Source organism: Ovis canadensis, chromosome 4 (genome assembly GCF_042477335.2).
Source record: "Ovis canadensis isolate MfBH-ARS-UI-01 breed Bighorn chromosome 4, ARS-UI_OviCan_v2, whole genome shotgun sequence".
NCBI classification, from domain to species: Eukaryota; Metazoa; Chordata; class Mammalia; order Artiodactyla; family Bovidae; genus Ovis; species Ovis canadensis.
The window spans coordinates 87,055,785-87,074,699 of record NC_091248.1 but is presented as its reverse complement, the minus strand read 5'-3'; the positions used below and the strand labels follow the sequence as shown (position 1 = coordinate 87,074,699).

The window sequence follows — 18,915 nt, the reverse complement described above, 5'->3', positions numbered from 1 at the left end:
ACAAAACTACAAGTGACTCCAGAGGTCGCAAAAAGATAAGCTTGCCTAGAGCTGAGGGCTAGAGCAGAGGAAATGATACTAACATGATACTAACAGCTGGTGTTTGTGGAGGGCTTCTCATGGGCCCAGCACTGTGCTAGGTGCTTTACAGGCATTAGTAGCTTACTGAAGTGCACAAACTGCCAACATCCATTGGATCATAGAAAAAGCAAGACAGTTCCAGAAAACATCTACTTCTGCCTTATTGACTATGCCAAAGCCTTTGGCTGTGTGGATCACAACAAACTGTGGAAAATTCTTAAAGAGATGGGAATACCAGACCACCTTACCTGACTCAAGAAATCTGTATGCAGGTCAAAAAGAAACAGTTAGAACCGGATATTGAACAACAGACTGGTTCCAAATTGGGAAAGGAGTACCCCAAGGCTGTGCCTTGTCACCCTGCTTGTTTAACTTATATGCAGAGTACATCATGTGAAATGCCAGGCTGGATGAAGCACAAGCTGAAATCACGACTGCCAGAAGAAATATCAATAACCTCAGATATGCAGATGACACCACCATTATGGCAGAAAGCAAAGAGGAACTAAAGAGCCTCTTGATGAAAGTGAAAGAGGAGAGCTAAAAAGCTGGCTTAAAGCTCATTATTCAAAAAATTAAGATCATGGCATCTGGTCCGATCACTTCATGGCAAACAGATGCGGAAACAATGGAAACAGTGAGAGACGTAATTTTCTTGGGCTCCAAAATCACTGCACATGGTGACTGCAGCCATGAAATTAAAAGACACTTGCTCCTTGGAAGAAAAGCTATGACAAGCCTAGACAGCATATTACAAAGCAGACATTTACTTTGCCGACAAAGGTCCATCTAGTCAAAGCTATGGTTCTTCCAGTAGTCATGTATGGATGTGAGTTGAACTATAAAGAAAGTTTAGTGCTGAAGAACTGATGCTTTTGATTTGTGGTGTTGGAAAGATTCTTGAGAGTCCCTTGGACTGCAAGGAGATCAAACCAGTCCATCCTAAAGGAAATCAGTCCCAAACATTCATTTGAGGGACTGATGCTGAAGCTGAAACTCCAATACTTGGCCACCTGATGTGAAGAACTGACTCACTGGAAAAGACCTGATGCTGGCAAAGACTGAAGGCAGGAAGAGAAGGGGACGACAGAGGATGAGATATTTGGATGGCATCACCGACTTGATGGACATGAGTTTGAGCAAGCTCCAGGAGTTGCTGATGGACAGGGAAGCCTGGCGTGCTGCAGTCCATGGGGTTGCAAAGAATTAGACACGACTGGGCGACTGAACTGAACTGAGGTGCACAATAAACCAATAAGGTAAGAATAAATATGATCCTGTTTGGGTAGGTGAGAAGCAGAACCCGAGAGATGTCAAGTGGAAGCCTAAAGTTCCCCATCTGGTCAATCACAGCATCAACAGATTAATTCCCAGTACATCTGATTCCTGAGTACACTCTTGAACAGCCACATCCCTCTATTAATAAAAAAGGGTTTTATCCTGTAGCAACAAGATGGCCAATGAACATGAAAGGACTATTCAAGATGAAAGTCTTATTAAAAATAACCTAACTACAGTAGGTAGAGAAGATTAGAAAATGAAATTCATGATAAAAATGTCTCTATTGCAAATGTTACTTGAATTTCTCCAATTTAGTGTAGATTAGTAGAAAATCCCTCATATCCATCCATCTTTATATTTTCATTATGAGAACATCTAAAAGAGCAGATAATGTGGTAGTTCATAAGCTTTCTAAAAAAGCCATCATCATGGTCACAGATATGTCAATGCAGTACGTACAATCCTAATGGGAGGAATAACTTCATATAAATTTTAAGTCATCTTGTTTAAATAATGGATTTACCAACAGCTTAATAAGAATGAAACTACAGTGTAATATCTAAGCATTATAAACAGTCATAATACAACTATAAAATTTTGGCAAATATTTGAAATATTTCTTTTTTAATAGATTGCATACTGTTTCACTTCCCTATTCCAATTTCAAAAAGATGTACCTCTCTTTGGTTTTAATATGTCATATTGTAACAATGAAAAGAATGGTATGTTTGATTTATGTAATGCATATACATAAGAATAGATGGAAAGAAGTATCTTCGATGCTAAGGATGACACTATTTTCCCTGGGATGTCTTGTACTTTTAAATGTTACACAAGCTGATGGAAAACTTTATGCAATTTCCACACACATATCAACATGTGTAGATGCACACATGGATGTATCTGAAGTAACGCAAATGTTCTCCTTAAGCATCTTGCCTATATCATTATTAAACTTTTCCATTTATTCAAATAAAAAGGAACATATACTTCTAAGTTTACATTTTCTTACAATATGGAATGCTACAATTCTTACCATGAAGAATGCATGCTAAGTCACTTGTCAAGTCTGACTCTGTGCAACCCTATGGACTGGAGCCTGCCAGGCTCCTCTGTCCATGGGATCCTCCAAGCAAGAATACTGTAGTGTGTTGCCATACCCTTCTCCACCGGAATCTTCCCAATCCAGGGATCAAACCCACGTCTCTTATCTCTCCAGCATTGGCAGGTGGGTTCTTTAGAACCAGTGCCACCTAGGAAGCCCCAACATGAAGAATAGAACATTCCTTATCCACATGTTAATATATCTGTGCTAATGTACACATTTAATAAAATAATGAACTGAATTAATCATTACTTTTCCAACAGTTATTTCCCCCATACCCATGTTTTGATAAGAAATGGCAGAGTTGTTTGAAACTGCAGTTTGATTCATGCAACTAGTATCAAACATTCATTAAAAGAAAAAAAGAGTCAGCTACTTGAATAGCTGGGAATTCCTTGGTGGTCCAGTAGTTAGGACTTCACACTTCCATTTCAGGAAGCTCAGGTTCAATCCCTGGCTGGGAAACTAAGATCCTGCAAGCCAAGTGTTGGGGCCAAAAACAGAAAAAGTGAACACGCTGCTAAGAAGTGTGTTTCATCCACCTTCTTGCTACCATTAGCAAAAAATTCTCCCTTCTACAGTTGTGGTATATGCCATCCCTTAGAAGGTTATTAATATTATCAAAATTAGATCTAGTACATCCAGGAAATAGGAAGAAACATTGATGAATGAACAAGATAATCAGGGCTTAAAACACATCAAACCTTGAGATTGGGTTAGAAACACATTTTAGTGACACTCCAGAATAAAACATTATCTTATGGATTCATCTCTATCACCAAAGCTTCCTTAATATATATAAAATGTCAGCCTGACCTAACCAAGTTCAAGAAAGACTTGAACTGGAAGAGGAATACGATTACTGATGAAGCCATGAATCTTCTTTTTTTTTTTCCCCCTTAAGGGAGGAGAAATGCAAAGCCAATTAAAAGAAATAAAAAATGAATGTGCATGTGAGTAAAAATAGGCATATTACTTTCCAATCTCATTTTCAACTCCTTCAGATCAAGTACAAAGTTAGAGGGACTACAGCAGAGTAATCTATGAATACATATGTAAAGTATTATTCCACACAATGGCCTTGATAGCTATAGACATTCCAAATTAAATAAATAAACAAAACAGGCCTTCAAAGTGTCAGGATTTAATTTTAACTTCATATCAGTTAGCTATCTTATCAGGATAACACACTGATGTGAAAATAAAATAAAAATTTATTTCTTCCATTTTTCTTACAAAATACTCTGGCCAACACACCATATTTACAAAAATAATAAATTTTTGAATCCCAGTCTCTGTAAAATACAAACATTTGAATATCTCTTTTTTATAGTCTATTGAATAAATAGCCAAAAATTGGCAATAGGCTCTGACTAATGCAGAATCAACAAAACAAATCAGTGACTTCCAAAAGAGATACTTTCTTCTTTAGATTGGGGAAATGGTTTAGATAGTAGAGCAAAGAATACAAAAAAATATGACTCAAAGAAAAGCTCTATTACCAATTTTAGCAACACAAGCAGAAATTAAGTAACAACAAATCTCTATATTTATGTAGAAACAGATGCATTTATAAATCCATTTTAGGAAACCAGAGCAGTATTCTCTGTATTCAAAAAAGAAACCTACATTTTTATTTCTTTTCTTAGCAGATTTGTTCCTAAAAAAAATAATATTTCAAATGTAGCTTGGCCCATACACATACATGCAAAACAACTGAAAATAAGAATGTTTTTCCTCCAAAGGTTAGAGACTAAAGTAGGATGAAAGCTGTAATCTGATTATTCACCAGAAGCAACTATCTTTATCTGGAAGGGAGATGCAGGCAGTGACCACATATTATACCTTGCCCGTCAGCTGGGGGAAAAAAAGCATGCATAATTTTCCATAATTTTACAACAAGGAATAATGGCAAAAAGTACTCACTTGTATCTCTCAATAAAAACATAATTACAAAAGTAATCTTAAATTTCACATTCAAATATGGTTGACTTGTGGGAAACATGTACCAAGAAGCATCAAAGACAGACTAAAGATACGATTAGTACAGTATAGCATAAGATGCATGCATATTAAAAGATTTCCTAGATACGTTTTTAAAAAATATATACCAATGTGGATATATAATTATATACTTTTTCATAAACACACACACTAATGAAATCTTAAACTGGCATTCTATTGGCACCACCTATGTTAATGTAACTATCTTAAGGTCATCATTTATATAAGTAATGATGGCATTCATGCTAGGTTCCATCTGTCCTAAGGTAAGCAGAATTCTATGCTGATCCCCAAAATTCCCGTATATGGTATATACACTCTACATAACTCCTTTCCTGATGGCTCAGAGAGTAAAGAATCTGCCTGCAATGTAGGAGACTCCAGTTCAGTCCCCAGATCAGGAAGATCCCCTGGAAAAGGAAATGGCAATTTCAGTATTCTTGTCTGGAGAATTCCATGGACAGAGGAGCCTGGCGGGCTACAATCTGTGCAGTCACAAAGAGTCAGTCATGACTGAGTGATATTGAGTATCTATAGGAATGTGAATAGGATGGGCTATCATTTTCATGATTACACTACATGATATGGAAAAAGGGATTTAGTAGATTTGGCAGTCCCTTATCTGCCAACTTTGAGTTAATGAAATGGGAGATAACATGAGTAGGCCAGACTTAATCAGGTGAGCATTTAAGCAGATCCAGAAGCAGTGGCAGAAACACTCCTGCAGATCTAGAAAAAGAAAATTTGGAAAACTCAGCAGTGGCCACAGGACTGGAAAAGGTCAGTTTTCATTCCAATCCAAAAGAAAGGCAATATCAAAGAATGCTCAAACTACCACACAATTGCACTCATCTCACATGCTAGTAAAGTAATGCTCAAAATTCTCCAAGCCAGGCTTCAGCAATACGTGAACCGTGAACTTCCTGATATTCAAGCTGGGTTTAGAAAAGGCAGAGGAACCTGAGATCAAATTGCCAATATCTGCTGGATCATGGAAAAAGCAAGAGAGTTCCAGAAAAACATCTATCTCTGGCTTATTGACTATGCCAAAGCCTTTGACTGTGTGGATCACAATAAACTGTGGAAACTTCTGAGAGAGATGGGAATACCAGACCACCTAACCTGCCTCTTGAGAAATCTGTATGCAGGTCAGGAAGCAACAGTTAGAACTGGACATGGAACAACAGACTGGTTCCAAATAGGAAAAGGACTACGTCAAGGCTGTATATTGTAACCCTGCTTATTTAACTTGTATGCAGAGTACATCATGAGAAATGCTGGACTGGAAGAAACACAAGCTGGAATCAAGAGTGCCGGGAGAAATATCAATAACCTCAGATATGCAGATGACACCACCCTTATAGCAGAAAGAGAAGAGGAACTAAAAAGCCTCTTGATGAAAGTGAAAGAGGAGAGTGAAAAAGTTGGCTTAAAGCTCAACACTCAGAAAACGAAGATCATGGCATCTGGTCCCATCACTTCATGGCAAATAGATGGGGAAACAGTGGAAACAGTGTCAGACTATTTTTGTGGGCTCCAAAATCACTGCAGATGGTGACTGCAGCCATGAAATTAAAAGACGCTTACTCCTTGGAAGAAAAATTATGACCAATCTAGATAGCATATTTAAAAGCAGAGACATTACTTTGCTGACTAAGGTCCATCTAGTCAAGGCTATGGTTTTCCCAGTGGTCATGTTTGGATGTGAGAGTTGAACTGTGAAGAAGGCTGAGTGCAGAAGAATTGATACTTTTGAACTGTGGTGTTGGAGAAGACTCTTGAGAGTCCCTTGGACTGCAAGGAGATCCAACCAGTCCATTCTGAAGGAGATCAGCCCTGGGATTTCTTTGGAAGGAATGATGCTGAAGCTGAAACTCCAGTACTTTGGCCACCTCATGAGAAGAGTTGACTCATTGGAAAAGACTCTGATGCTGGGAGGGATTGGGGGCAGGAGGAGAAGGGGACGACAGAGGATGAGATGGCTGGATGGCATCACTGACTCAATGGACATGAGTCTGAGTGAACTCTGGGAGTTGGTGATGGACAGGGAGGCCTGGCGTGCTGTGATTCATGGGGTCGCAAAGAGTGGGACATGACTGAGCGACTGAACTGAACTGATGCTATGAACAGCCAATGGAAGAGATGATGTAGCAAGTACCCGAGGGTGATGTTTAGAGGATGAAAGAGGTCTCCAGACAACAGCTAGCAAGAAAACAGGGACCTCAGTTATATGATCACAGATTAATTCTGAATTCTGCCAACAGCCTGAATGAACTGGAAAGAGAACTCTGAGCCTCGGATGCAATCACCTCTCCAGCCAGCACCTTTATTCTACCTTGCGTAGAAGACTCAGCTTATCTGAAAATGGTCTCCTGACCCACAGAAACAATGAGATAATGAATTGTGTTCTTTCAAGCATCTATGTTTAAGGTAATTTGTTACACAGCAACAGAAAGCTAGCACTAATCAAATTCTAATTTTCTCTTTACCAAGTCATCTGCAACAGATATCTAATATACCTGGATATCTAGGGAAGTAGAACCACTTACAGATACGTGAAAGTCTTGATAAAGGCGAGATTAGCAACAGACATGTTGATCTAGAAGTAATTACAAAAACCTTGTCTGTTGAGAGGTAGCAATAAGAACCAGAGGTCTGAGAAGACGCATGAAAGATGTCAGGTTTAGGAAATATCTCCAGAAATAGAGTTCAGCTATGACAATAAGTGATCAGTGAGAAAATGAAAAAGTGGCTCGTTAGTTTTACTTTTTTTAGAGAAATAATAAATACCAGATAATAATCATCAAATCCATCTTAGAAATGAATACACACATATGTATGAAGAAGGAAAAACATTTCAATTATAATCCTGTTATCTATTCCTGTCCTTGAATTCTTCAATATTTGGAAAGGTTTGAAATTATAGCTAGTCTCTGGGAAACTATTTGTTTTCTAATTTAGAATTCTTTCTCATAAAGTTGATTATGGCTATCATCCTTTGCAGATCTATAGTTGGGAAAAATTTGGAAATGCCCAGGTGGATTAAGAAATGTATATAGACAATTACTGGGTAAAATAACAAAGATGCACCTTTCTGTTTATGTAAAAAAAATTTTTTTGAGCTTGCTTATAAATGGAGACTTTAGCTTATGTTTCCATTCAAGGACTTTGGAGTTTACAAGGCAATGAATATGTTTGACAGACAACTCTAAGCCAGCATGTTCTGGAATTTATACTGTATATTAAAAATGCTGACAGAATGAATTAATATTTTATAATTTTCAATGTTACATCAAAATAGTCAACTATTCATCAGATGTCCCTCTATAGTCTATATTCTTTCTCACAGAATGAAAAATAACTTTTCAATACTTATCTCTCCAAGAGACGTGGAGCATGCTAAAAGTCATACTTGCCAGGAACTGAACTAGTGCCCTCAAACACAAATAAAATACAAGATGATATCTGATTGCTCAAGCCTCCAAAAGTGGCTCACACCTCCTGAACATTTCCATACCAGCTATGACACAACATTCAGTGTCCACAGGGTGAAAAAAAGCTGGTAATGAGGTACAATATTCAGAATTAATCCATTATCTTTGGTTTTTCAAGCTGTCCAACAGGTATTGAAGACTTTTCTTAATATTAACACAATTTCCCAATGAAAGACTCAAAGAGAGGGAATACACGATTATACCCGTCATAAAAAATTTAAAATATATAGCTTTATGAAAAATTCCCAGGAGAGTGTATATGTTTATGGTAAGGGTGAGGGCAAGGTAATCATCCAAAAGTTTCTTTTGAAGAGAAAGAAATATTAAATCATCATTCTTCATTGACCAATGATTGGGTTTAAAGCTTGACACATAGACAGAGTCATGAAATAAGCTTTTATCAATAAGCAACAAAAGGATAAAAGAAATCAAGGTAGACCTAATGGAAATTAGGTAGAAGGAAAACCTAATGGAAATTAAGCAGCAGGTACACGGTGGAGGTCAAACATCAGGGTGAAAAGAAAATCAGTACATGGCCCCTCACCTTTCTCTATCTTTTCTTTCTTTTACATGTGAAGTTATGCTTTAGGTTTTCATTTTTTTCCCCACATAATTAACAGAGTTTAAAAGGTAATTTGGTAGAACTTATGGGATGGAGCCAGTGAATAATAAAACCTGCACTCACATAACTTCAGTTTAAAAAATCTATAACACTGCAGCTACACATTTTCAATTCTTTAAGAGTTGCTTCTTTTGTTTTTTGACTGTGGTGGATCTTTACTGTTGCACTAGGCAAGTGGGGGCTACTCTTCGTTGCAGTGCACGGGCTTCTCATTGCAGTGGTCTCTCTTGTTGAAAAGTACAGCCTCTAGGCACACAGGCTTCAGCAGTTGCAGAGTCCCGTCTTTGTAGTTGCAGCTCGTGGGCTCTAGAGGGCAGGCTCAGTAGTCGCGGTGCACTGGCCTAGTTGCTCCAAGGCGTGTATGTAGGATCTTCCCAGACCACGGATCTGGTGTCCCTTGCATTGCAAGGTGGATTCTTAACCACGGAACCACCAGGGGAGCCCCTCCAACTTTTAAAATATCTCAAATTCATTGTAAAATTACATTATAAAAGTTCTTTTACTGTTTGAGCCAATGACCCCATTATTCAGAATTTTTCTTGAGGAAATAATCCCCTCAAATGCTCTAATGTACAAATATACTCATAATATATGAATCATTTATGAGGTCAAGACCAGAAATGATGCACACACCCAATTAAATGTTAATTCTTTTGCAAATTATGGAACATCAGCAAATTAGATCATATGTAGCTAAAGTGGATGTGCAATAGATGGAAACAGGACAAATGTTAAATAGAATAGGCAGAATACAAATTCTAAGGATGATGACAGTGATATAAAATACCTGTGTATATATGTATGTGTGTGTATATATGTATGTGTGTGTATATATATATGTATGTGTGTATATGTGTGTGTGTGTGTGAGTGTGTGTACAACCCCATCCCTGTTGAAAAGGACAAGAAAGAAATGAGGATGGAAAAGCCAGTAGTTTTCTTTGGATGTTAAAATTTTGTAAGAGGTCTTTCTTTTTCTGTTATTTTTGTCATGAATTGTGGACATCTTTTATAAAGTAACCTTTCAAAAAAGGGTGACTAAATCAGGAAAACTTTTCATTTTATTCTAATTAATTTCTCATCATTTAGGTGGAAAGGAAGAATGACAAAGAACAATTATTAACATCGAAGGAGACTAAGGATGGGCTCAGAGATTTTTATATCAGAGAAGAGGAAAAAGCTACAGTTTTGTCTGTTCCAATGAACTGTAAGGTAGTAGTAAGAAAACTTTCTCATGGCTTTATTCCATGGTGGCTGTGTATATGGCTGGTTGTACTGTCAATGTATTGTTAATTTATCCCAAAGATAATAAGTTGTAATAAATATAATGAAGAAATGAATTAATATATTGAAACTGGGATTGTGAAAAATATTTTTATCTTTATTCCTTTTAGTGTCTGTGTCTTTATTAAGTGGTATTAAGAAAACTATTATTAAGAAAGGTATTATTAGCTTTTTTCCATCAAAAAATTAATGGAAAGAATATATTCACTCTAGAGGATTTCTGAACTTTAGGAGGGGCAATAAACCTTGTATCAACTATAACTCTTGATTCTTTTAATCCCCTAGTGAAGGTTTTTTGCAATTTTCAAAAGAAAAAAGGAAGATGATATGGGAAAATGAGCAGTGAAGGCCTACTGCATTCAAAATAACTATGTAGGAATTATTTCCAAATATGTCAGAAGCATAAGACATAATAACCTACTTATTTTTCATTTGCATTCATATTTAATTTTATCATCTAGTCAGAAACTTAAAAGCCTTCTGTGACAATAACGATTATGTGGTGATTATATTTAAGTATTATATACTTTAACATTCTTCTACAGGAAGATTAAGAACATGTGGAGATCAAACAAATCCTTATTTTCCCAGACTTGGTGGTTTTATAGCTAAAATAGAACAAGCAATTTAATTCTCAACTTGTAGAGCCCAGAGGATGACATTCTAGTTACTAATTCAGCAGCAGGATTTTCTGACACATGTCTATACTAACTCACTGAGCTGGACCACTGCTGGTTAGGCCAGTCCAGCAACCTTATCCCCTTACTCTGCTAACAGTATCGCCCCTCTTCCTTTTCGGGAAATGGCTCCACTTTTCAATGAATGGACTCCTAATCATGGGATAAGCTGTTGACATTAACACTCAGTCCAACAATTAGACATGCTAAGCTGAGCAAGGTCTTTCCCTTGGATTTTTATACATTCTTGAGAAAAGAAGAAAGATAAATTTTCTAGTCTGCTGGCTAGAATGCTACAAGCCTGGATATTTCTGTAACTATGTCTTTCTCAGCATAGAGAAAAACTATCAAAAGAGAATGAGGTTGATACAGACAGAAGAAGAGCTGGGAAATAAAAAGGAAGAGGCTTGAAGTAACTGGAACTCTGAATGTGGTAGCCATGCCTGATGCCAGCGTGGCCTCCATCATTCTGAGTATAATTTATATAAATTTTTTTTAAAAATTCCCTGTTTTAAGTCAGTTAGATTTCAGACACTTGCAATCAGTCCCAAGTAAAAAAGGAATATGCTGCTGCTGCTGCTGCTGCTAAGTCACTTCAGTCGTGTCCGATTCTGTGCCACCCCACAGACGGCAGCCCACCAGGCTCCCCCATCCTTGGGATTCTCCAGGCAAGAACACTGGAGTGGGTTGCCATTTCCTTCTCTAATGCATGAAAGTGAAAAGTTAAAGTGAAGTCGCTCAGTCGTATCTGACCCTCAGCGACCCCATGGACTGCAACCCACCAGGCTCCTCCGTCCATGGGATTTTCCAGGCAAGAGTACTGGAGTGGGGTGCCATTGCCTTCTCCGAAAAAGGAATATAAGGTGAAGTAAAAGGTTGACTTACCTAATCTAGACTAATGATGCATTATACAGTGCAGTAGGAATTATGTTGCTCTACTAATAGTTTCATTCCTTTAAATGCTGCTAGAAAAATCATAGCTTGAACTCACTCAGAGATTTTAAATATTAAATTCAATTTTTCTTCTTAGAAAAATATTTGGCCAGAGGACAGAGTACATAAAGTAGGAATACAAAATATGGTAAGCTTTTGGAATCATTCACATAAAACAATCATTTTATGACAAAAATCTTAGATGTGTTTAATTTATCAAGTCTTTGTTTAATTTATCAAGTCTACTTATATGTATGAAGTAAATCAATGACAATTTACACACAACAGAATATACTATAGCATTGTTAGACAACTTCATGTAGAAAAAAATAGTATGCAATTTTCTAATTTATCTAAATCTTTCCTCTCACTTAAGCAAACATTTTTCTCTTGGTTAAATCCAAAACAAACAAACAAACAAAATACTCATTGAACACAAACCATCTTATAAGCTGGCCATAGCAGAATTTCTTGACCAAGATCACACTCTTTTATATTTCAAAGATCATTTAGCACATATTAATCAATCATACTAGAGAATTTTAGTTTGCAAGTTACTGAGATCATTTGAATTTCCACGTCAAGAAATGCGTGTCAGGTATCTTTCACTTTGTCCAGGTTACTGAACCCCAAGAATGCATTAAAAATATGTAATAGTAGGAAGAAATTCTAAATGAATCAAACTTTCTTCAGATCAACGTTCTTTTATGTCACCAAGATCTCAGTGAGAATCTAATGAAAGCCATGGCCCTGCTCTCCTAAAATTCACGTTTAATGTAATTTCAGGAGTTCCTAAAAGTCGGTGTCCATCTGTGAACACAGTTAGGAGGCTCTGCTTTAGATCCGTTAAAAAGTCTGTTTAAGGAAAAAATGCTATAATCACTTGTCTGAAAAAAGCCAATATATTTTTACATGTTTTATTTCTAAGCCAGATCACTAATAGGAAACACAAGGCAATAATACAAAAACTTAACCTATTTAGCATTTTTAAGGCCAAAATGGACCATTCAAAGCATCAAAAAAGCAGGAACAGCATATGCGTCATATTGTCTTATGTGATCCTTTGCAAACCTTTGGCACACATCGGGGGATCCTTCCCAGAAACAAGGTTTGCTTTAAAACCTCAGTTTTCTTACAAAGCACCAAGATTTAAGATCTCTGGAAGGTTCTGGTAAACAGTTGTTTTTGCGCTGGGGTACTGGGTGATGCGGCAGGAGAGAAAGATTTTCCTCGTATGGCTGGTGTGCTAGGTATTTCCACTTGCTTCCTGTCACCTTGCTTGTGCCCCAGAAGGCTAACTACAGGGTGAGTTAGAATCAAGGGTTTCCTGCCCTCTGGCTACTTGCTGGGTTGGACAATGGGTAAAAGGACAGAAAGTCAATGGGAAACAGAAGTGTAGGAAGGGAGTATTTATTCTGGGCTCTACCAGTTAAGGTCCTCTGAAGTGGGTCATCTTTCTTTGTCAGATCACAGCTTCTAGTAAGGGCTGACCACTCTTCCGTAGGATTCACCCCCTTAGTTCTGATACCTTCTCCCTTCTCTCACCCCTCAACACGTCTGGTACTAACAGTTTACTGCATCATCGCTTGGAGTATGCTTGCCCCTCTGCTTTTGCAAAAGATTTCACTGCAATTAAATTATCTTGTAACAACCTATTTTGAATACCATTTGCTGCCTGCTGGGCCCCTGACTGAATCACACTTTTTCATATTTTGAATTATATATTATGTGAATAGAAACTAAAATTTTAAAAATTTATTTGTGTGTGTGTGGTATCTTGGAGTAAACAATTAAGAGAGTAGTACTGAAACATGTAGGGAGCCAGTGGGAATTTGCTATATGATGCAGGGAACTCAACCTGGTACTCTGTGATAACCTAGATAGGTGGGATGAGGTGGGAGTTGGGAGGAGTTCAAAAGGAAGAGGACATATGTATACCTATGGCTGATTCATGTTAATATATGGCAGAAACGAACACAACATTGTAAAGCAATTATTCTCCAATTAAGAAGAAATATATATATATATATATATATATTTTTAATCTGCAGGACTTGGTGACTGCCTGGATCTATTGCCCTGGGAAGCAGAAGAAGGAGTTAAAATTTTCATGAGAATTAACCTGGTAAAATTTCAGCAGTACTGTCAAGGCAGATTAGAATAGTGAAGGAAGGAGTGAGACCAAGGCCCATACAAATTAAGGGAAACAAACCAGACAAGAGTGTTGTTTCTTCCCTTGCAGTGACAGCTTCGAAGTATCACAAACCTGTGCACTTGGCAGAGAGGGGCTCTCCTTTCTGGGTGGAGATGCATTGTGAGGTATAGGGCTCCCTGAAGAGTGTTACTTGGAGTCATATGTCAGTGCCTCCCTTCTCTGCACAGCATGGGCAGAGCACATAAAAACCTATGTGCTTTCACCATCAAGTCCCAACTTTCAATTGAAGAGTTATATGGGTCTGGCCTGAATGAGGCCCCAGCCGAAAAGATACTAACAAGTGCATCATTCTTATCGTCAATTTCTTCCCCATTGGCAGTTGGAGGGCATGCCATGGGTAATTTTAATGCTGCTCATTAACACGACACTACCATTCATGAGAATGCAATGACGTCTCAAGTGTCACAGCAAAGCCTTTTCTGATTAACTATTAGCATTCTCCAGAAAAAAAAAGCTTACTATCCATGTAAAAGATGACTTTCACAATTCTTAGTGAAATTCAGGAACTTAATACTTAATTCACTTTTATCAGTATTATGGAAGATGACAACACTAAAGTCGTTCTTCATCATTGAAGGTTTCACTTTTTCAACAATAAAACATATTTGAAAGTAAGTTTCCCCCATAAGAATTTCATAATCAGTATTCTGAACTTTAAAAAGGGCTAATGTATCTTGTCCCTAGCTCAATGCTAAATTGCTTGAGTTTTTTCCCACCATGCAAAAATGGAGTGCTAGTTAAAGGAATGAAAGTAACCACTTTTCTAAACAAAATCATTATATATGATATATAATGATATATATTAATAGTATACCATGATACACATTTTGTATATTATAACTAAGCTCAATCTTTTACATCAAAAAATTTGAGAGCTCATAAGGTATTTATCAAAAGGAATGTGAACTGATACCACCTCTGTCTAAAGCTTTATGCAAACATTATTATATATATTCAGTCATTTGTTGCAAAGTAATTGTGCAGTTTTCCTCCTAAGATTACTATGTCAGAATCAGAGCTATTTATTGCTAAGGAGACATTATTCACTGCTAAGAAACCATTCAAATAACACTTGACCTCCAGGGGTTTTCATGTTCCAAGTTTGTGTGCCTAAAACAGGAAAACAGGAAGTGAACACACCATTGGGAGTCTCAGTGAGTTCAATTGGAAAATCTTTGTTTGGAAAGGATTTCTTTTCTTACAATATGCCTTATTGTCAATACATGTTGCAAATCAAGAAAAAAAAATGCTTTGTATTTCTACTGAAATCCCAATCATATCAGTTATCCTATTAGATTTGGCTTATTTATTTTTCATGATTTTCTGTTCTAGTTAATGTGAATATACAAATTTGGTAAAACACTTAAGTGATGAGGGGAAAATATCTAGATTACCTAATATAATTTATTTACAAAATAAAAGGTCCCTTACAGAGAACTCAGATGATGACTCTGCTCTATAATGATTCTCAATAATGTTTTTTAAGGAAGAAAAAACACACAAAAATAGACTGTGGGATCTAGAACAAACTGAAACAACAGGTAATATGCTGATTTATGAATACTACATTTGGATCTTTTATTTTCAGAGGACAAAGGGAGGCAAAATCACTTCTTTCTTAGCCACCTGACATTAATATTGTTTGGACAATCTATCTATGATATAGCACATGAACAAGATACACTGTGCTATTTCTTAAGTTCTTTTCACTGGCATGGGTAGTAAATACTGACCCTGAACAACAGCTCTTTTAAAGTAAAGGGTCTAGTTTAGAGATCTGAAACAAGAGAAGATCTAAAAAAATACAAAATGAACCATTGACTTAATGGGACCATCTCAGAATCTTTGGCGAGTTGGGAGAAACTGGCAGTTTACAAAGATGTCCCTTGATCTCTAGGATCTACATGAAAGGGAAAATGTGAAGAAAAACATGCAAAGCAAATACGATTTGTATTTGTTGTGAAAAAGCATGAGGAACAAGTTTTATGTAAATGCTATTATATATGTATTTAATCATTTGTTGCAAATTATATAGGTTTCTTCTTCATATATATGTCTACATTTATACAAATAATGAAAGGATAAGTGAGAAATTAAACAGTTACCTATAAGAAGGGAGAAGGTCAAAAAAGAACGCATTTGAGTCAGTTCCAATGAGGTGGATGAAACTGGAGCCTATTATACAGAGTGAAGTAAGCCAGAAAGAGAAACACCAATACAGTATATTAACGTGTATATATGGAATTTAGAAAGACGGTAACGATGATCCTATATGCAAGACAGCAAAAGAGACACAGCTGTAAAGAAGAGACTTTTGCACTATGTGGGAGAAGGGGAGGGTGGGATGATAAGAGAGAATAGCACTGAAACATGTGTATTACTAAATATAAACCAGATGACCAGAGCAAATTCAATGCAAGAAGCAGGGCACCCAAAGCTGGTGCTTTAGGGCAAGCCAGAGGGACGGGGTGGGGACAGAGGTGGAGGGGGGTTCAAGATGGCAGGACACATGTACATCCATGGCTGATTCACGTCGAAGCATGACAAAAACCACCACAGTATCGTAAAGTATTCACCTCCAATTAAAATAAATTAATTACTTTTTAAAAAAAAAAGAAGGGAGGAGGTAGAAACTAGGTGGAGGAAGCAGAGATGTAGATGAAAAGGTTCTGAACATACACTTTATATATTTTGTCTAGTTTTTAACATGTATATGCCTTACCTATTTCAAAAATTAAATAAAATCAAAAGAGAAAACGTTGACTCTATCTGAAAGCAGTGTGAAACAAATAATCTATATATATGCTAAACTGGTAATATAAACAAACAGAGAAAACAAGTATTTTTAAAGTAAACAGAAGTATAGTACTTTGTACATCCTTACTGGGAAATATTCTAAAACATTCAAAGAAGGTACTAAGTAATCTTTAAACATAATTCAGCAGTTTATGACTAGCAAGAAGTATACTTGTTACTTTTTTTAAGGAACTATGAATTTTAGTACAAGAAAAAAGTATATAATTTACTACACTATAAAGTACCTATTGATAATTCTAATTTTAAAACAGCTCACAACTTTTACATCTCTCTCAAAAAGAGCCTAGAAGCAATACTTCAATAGCAATAAACACATATAGGACTCACATTTCAAGTCTCTAGAGCTATTTCCCATTGCTCCAGGAGGGGATGAACTTACTATTCTGTCTTGTTTGTATTAATATTATACATGAAAGCTATAATCTTTGTTAGGAAGGCTTCTACCCACATGACAATGGATAAGAAGACAGAAATAAAATCAGAACATGTTACAACCTCTGGCAAAACTCAAGAAACTTTTGGAAAGCAACTTTCAAACTTTAATTTGTATAAGGATCACTTTGACGCTGTTTAAAATACAGATGGCTGGGTCCCAGCAAGTCTAACTTATTAGGTCTGGGATGGGACACCTCATTTTTAACAATCATCCCAGCTAATACTGATGACAGTGATCACAGAACATACTTTGAAAAACAGAGTCTTGAGGAAAAGTATGATGGACATTGGGCTTCCCAGGTGACACTAGAGGTAAAGAACTTCCCTGCCAATGCAGGAGACATAAGAGATGGAGGTTTGATTCCTGGGTCAGGAAGATTCCCTGGAGGAGGGCATGGCAACCACTCCAGTGTTCTTGTCTGAAGAATCCCATGGGCAGAAAAGTCTGGCAGGCTACAGTCCATAGGGCTGCAAAGACTGGGACATGACTGAAGCAACTTGGCACGCACACATGCATGACAGACATTTCCTACTTCTATCTCTCTTTCTATATATATTATTAACACATATGAGGAAAAAGAAAGAATTGAACATGGTTGCCTCATGGAAGGGAAAGTAGACAACTATTAAATTCATTTACTCAACTATTTATTCAGCTATTAAATTTATTTTAAAATTCATATATGTAAACTTGATTAAATATAAAAACTCAAGGTGGAAAAAAAACAGTAAGTGCCCCTTCTCCACCCCACAAATTTCACTAGCACAAAATAAAGCAGAGATTTTTAGATTAGTAATAAGAGAACAATACATGAGAATATTAAACCTCATCATTTGCTGGGACATGTGCTCAAAGAAAAATCCAAGCCACCTGGCTTCAGAAGTCAAGCTCTTATTTCCTGGGCTTTGCTTGGCTTTGGTAAGAAGATGTTTAATGCACAAAGATGAAAAGTGATGGCTGGAGATCTGGTTCCATTTCCTCCTTAAGTTTCATCATTGCGGCTGTTTTTTATTTGATCCAACATATTCCTTTTGCCATTTAGCTTCTCTGAACGTCTTTCTTGAAACCAAATGCTCGCAGCTATGCGTGCCTGTGATGATTGATTCCAAATGTACAAAAAGGGTATCAGGGATGATTGAGACTGCCTAGTTACACGGACAGGGCTAGAATCCACAATTGCTTTACTTTGCTATGATATGGAGAAATTATTTAGATATTTTACTACTCTCTTTCTACCTCTTTAAAAACAGAGCAAGATGTTTCTACCTCATAGCTAATCAGTGTTTATTAAGTGCTTTCCAATGTCTTAGTCTGTCCAAGTTGCTATAACAAAATACCAGCCTCAGTGGCTAAAACAGCAGACATTTACTTCTCACAGTTTTAGAGGCTGGAAGTCTAAGATTAAGGCGCCCACAGATTCAATGTCTAAAGAGCACAACTCTTTCTAGCTTGCAGAGGGTGACTTTCTTGATTATCCTCTCATAGCTGAGAGAGAGAGGAAGCTCTGGTCTCTTTCTCCTCTTACAGGGATACTAATCCTAACCAGGGGCTCCACCCCCATGACTTCATCTAAAACTAATTACCTCCCATAGGTGTCACCTCCTAATGCCATCACACTAGAAGATAAGAATTCAGCATATGAATTTGGGGAGGACACATTCAGCCCATAAGACCAATCTGGAGATGACATTTATTAGGGTTCAAATCAGTGCAACCAACTTTAACCCCTAACTTCTGACATAGTTTTGAAAGTTCTTTTGCTCTCCAGAAGAATAGTATATTCAATACCCACAATCCACATCTTTTTTTTTTTTAATTAAACCCTTGGTATTTTATTTGGAGAAGGAAATGGCAATCCACTCCAGTACTATTGCCTGGAAAATCCCATGGACAAAGGAGCTTGGTAGGCTACAGTCCATGGGGTCGCAAAGAGTCGGACACGACTGAGCGGCTTCACTTTCACTTCA

General features: G+C 37.0%; 1 protein-coding gene across 4 annotated transcripts in view; it reads right to left on the bottom strand.

Moving 5' to 3' along the window:
- Positions 1 to 18,915, bottom strand: part of ADAM22 (ADAM metallopeptidase domain 22) — a 234,306-nt gene that overhangs the window by 136,776 nt on the left and 78,615 nt on the right. The gene's annotated exons all lie outside the window — the stretch shown is intronic.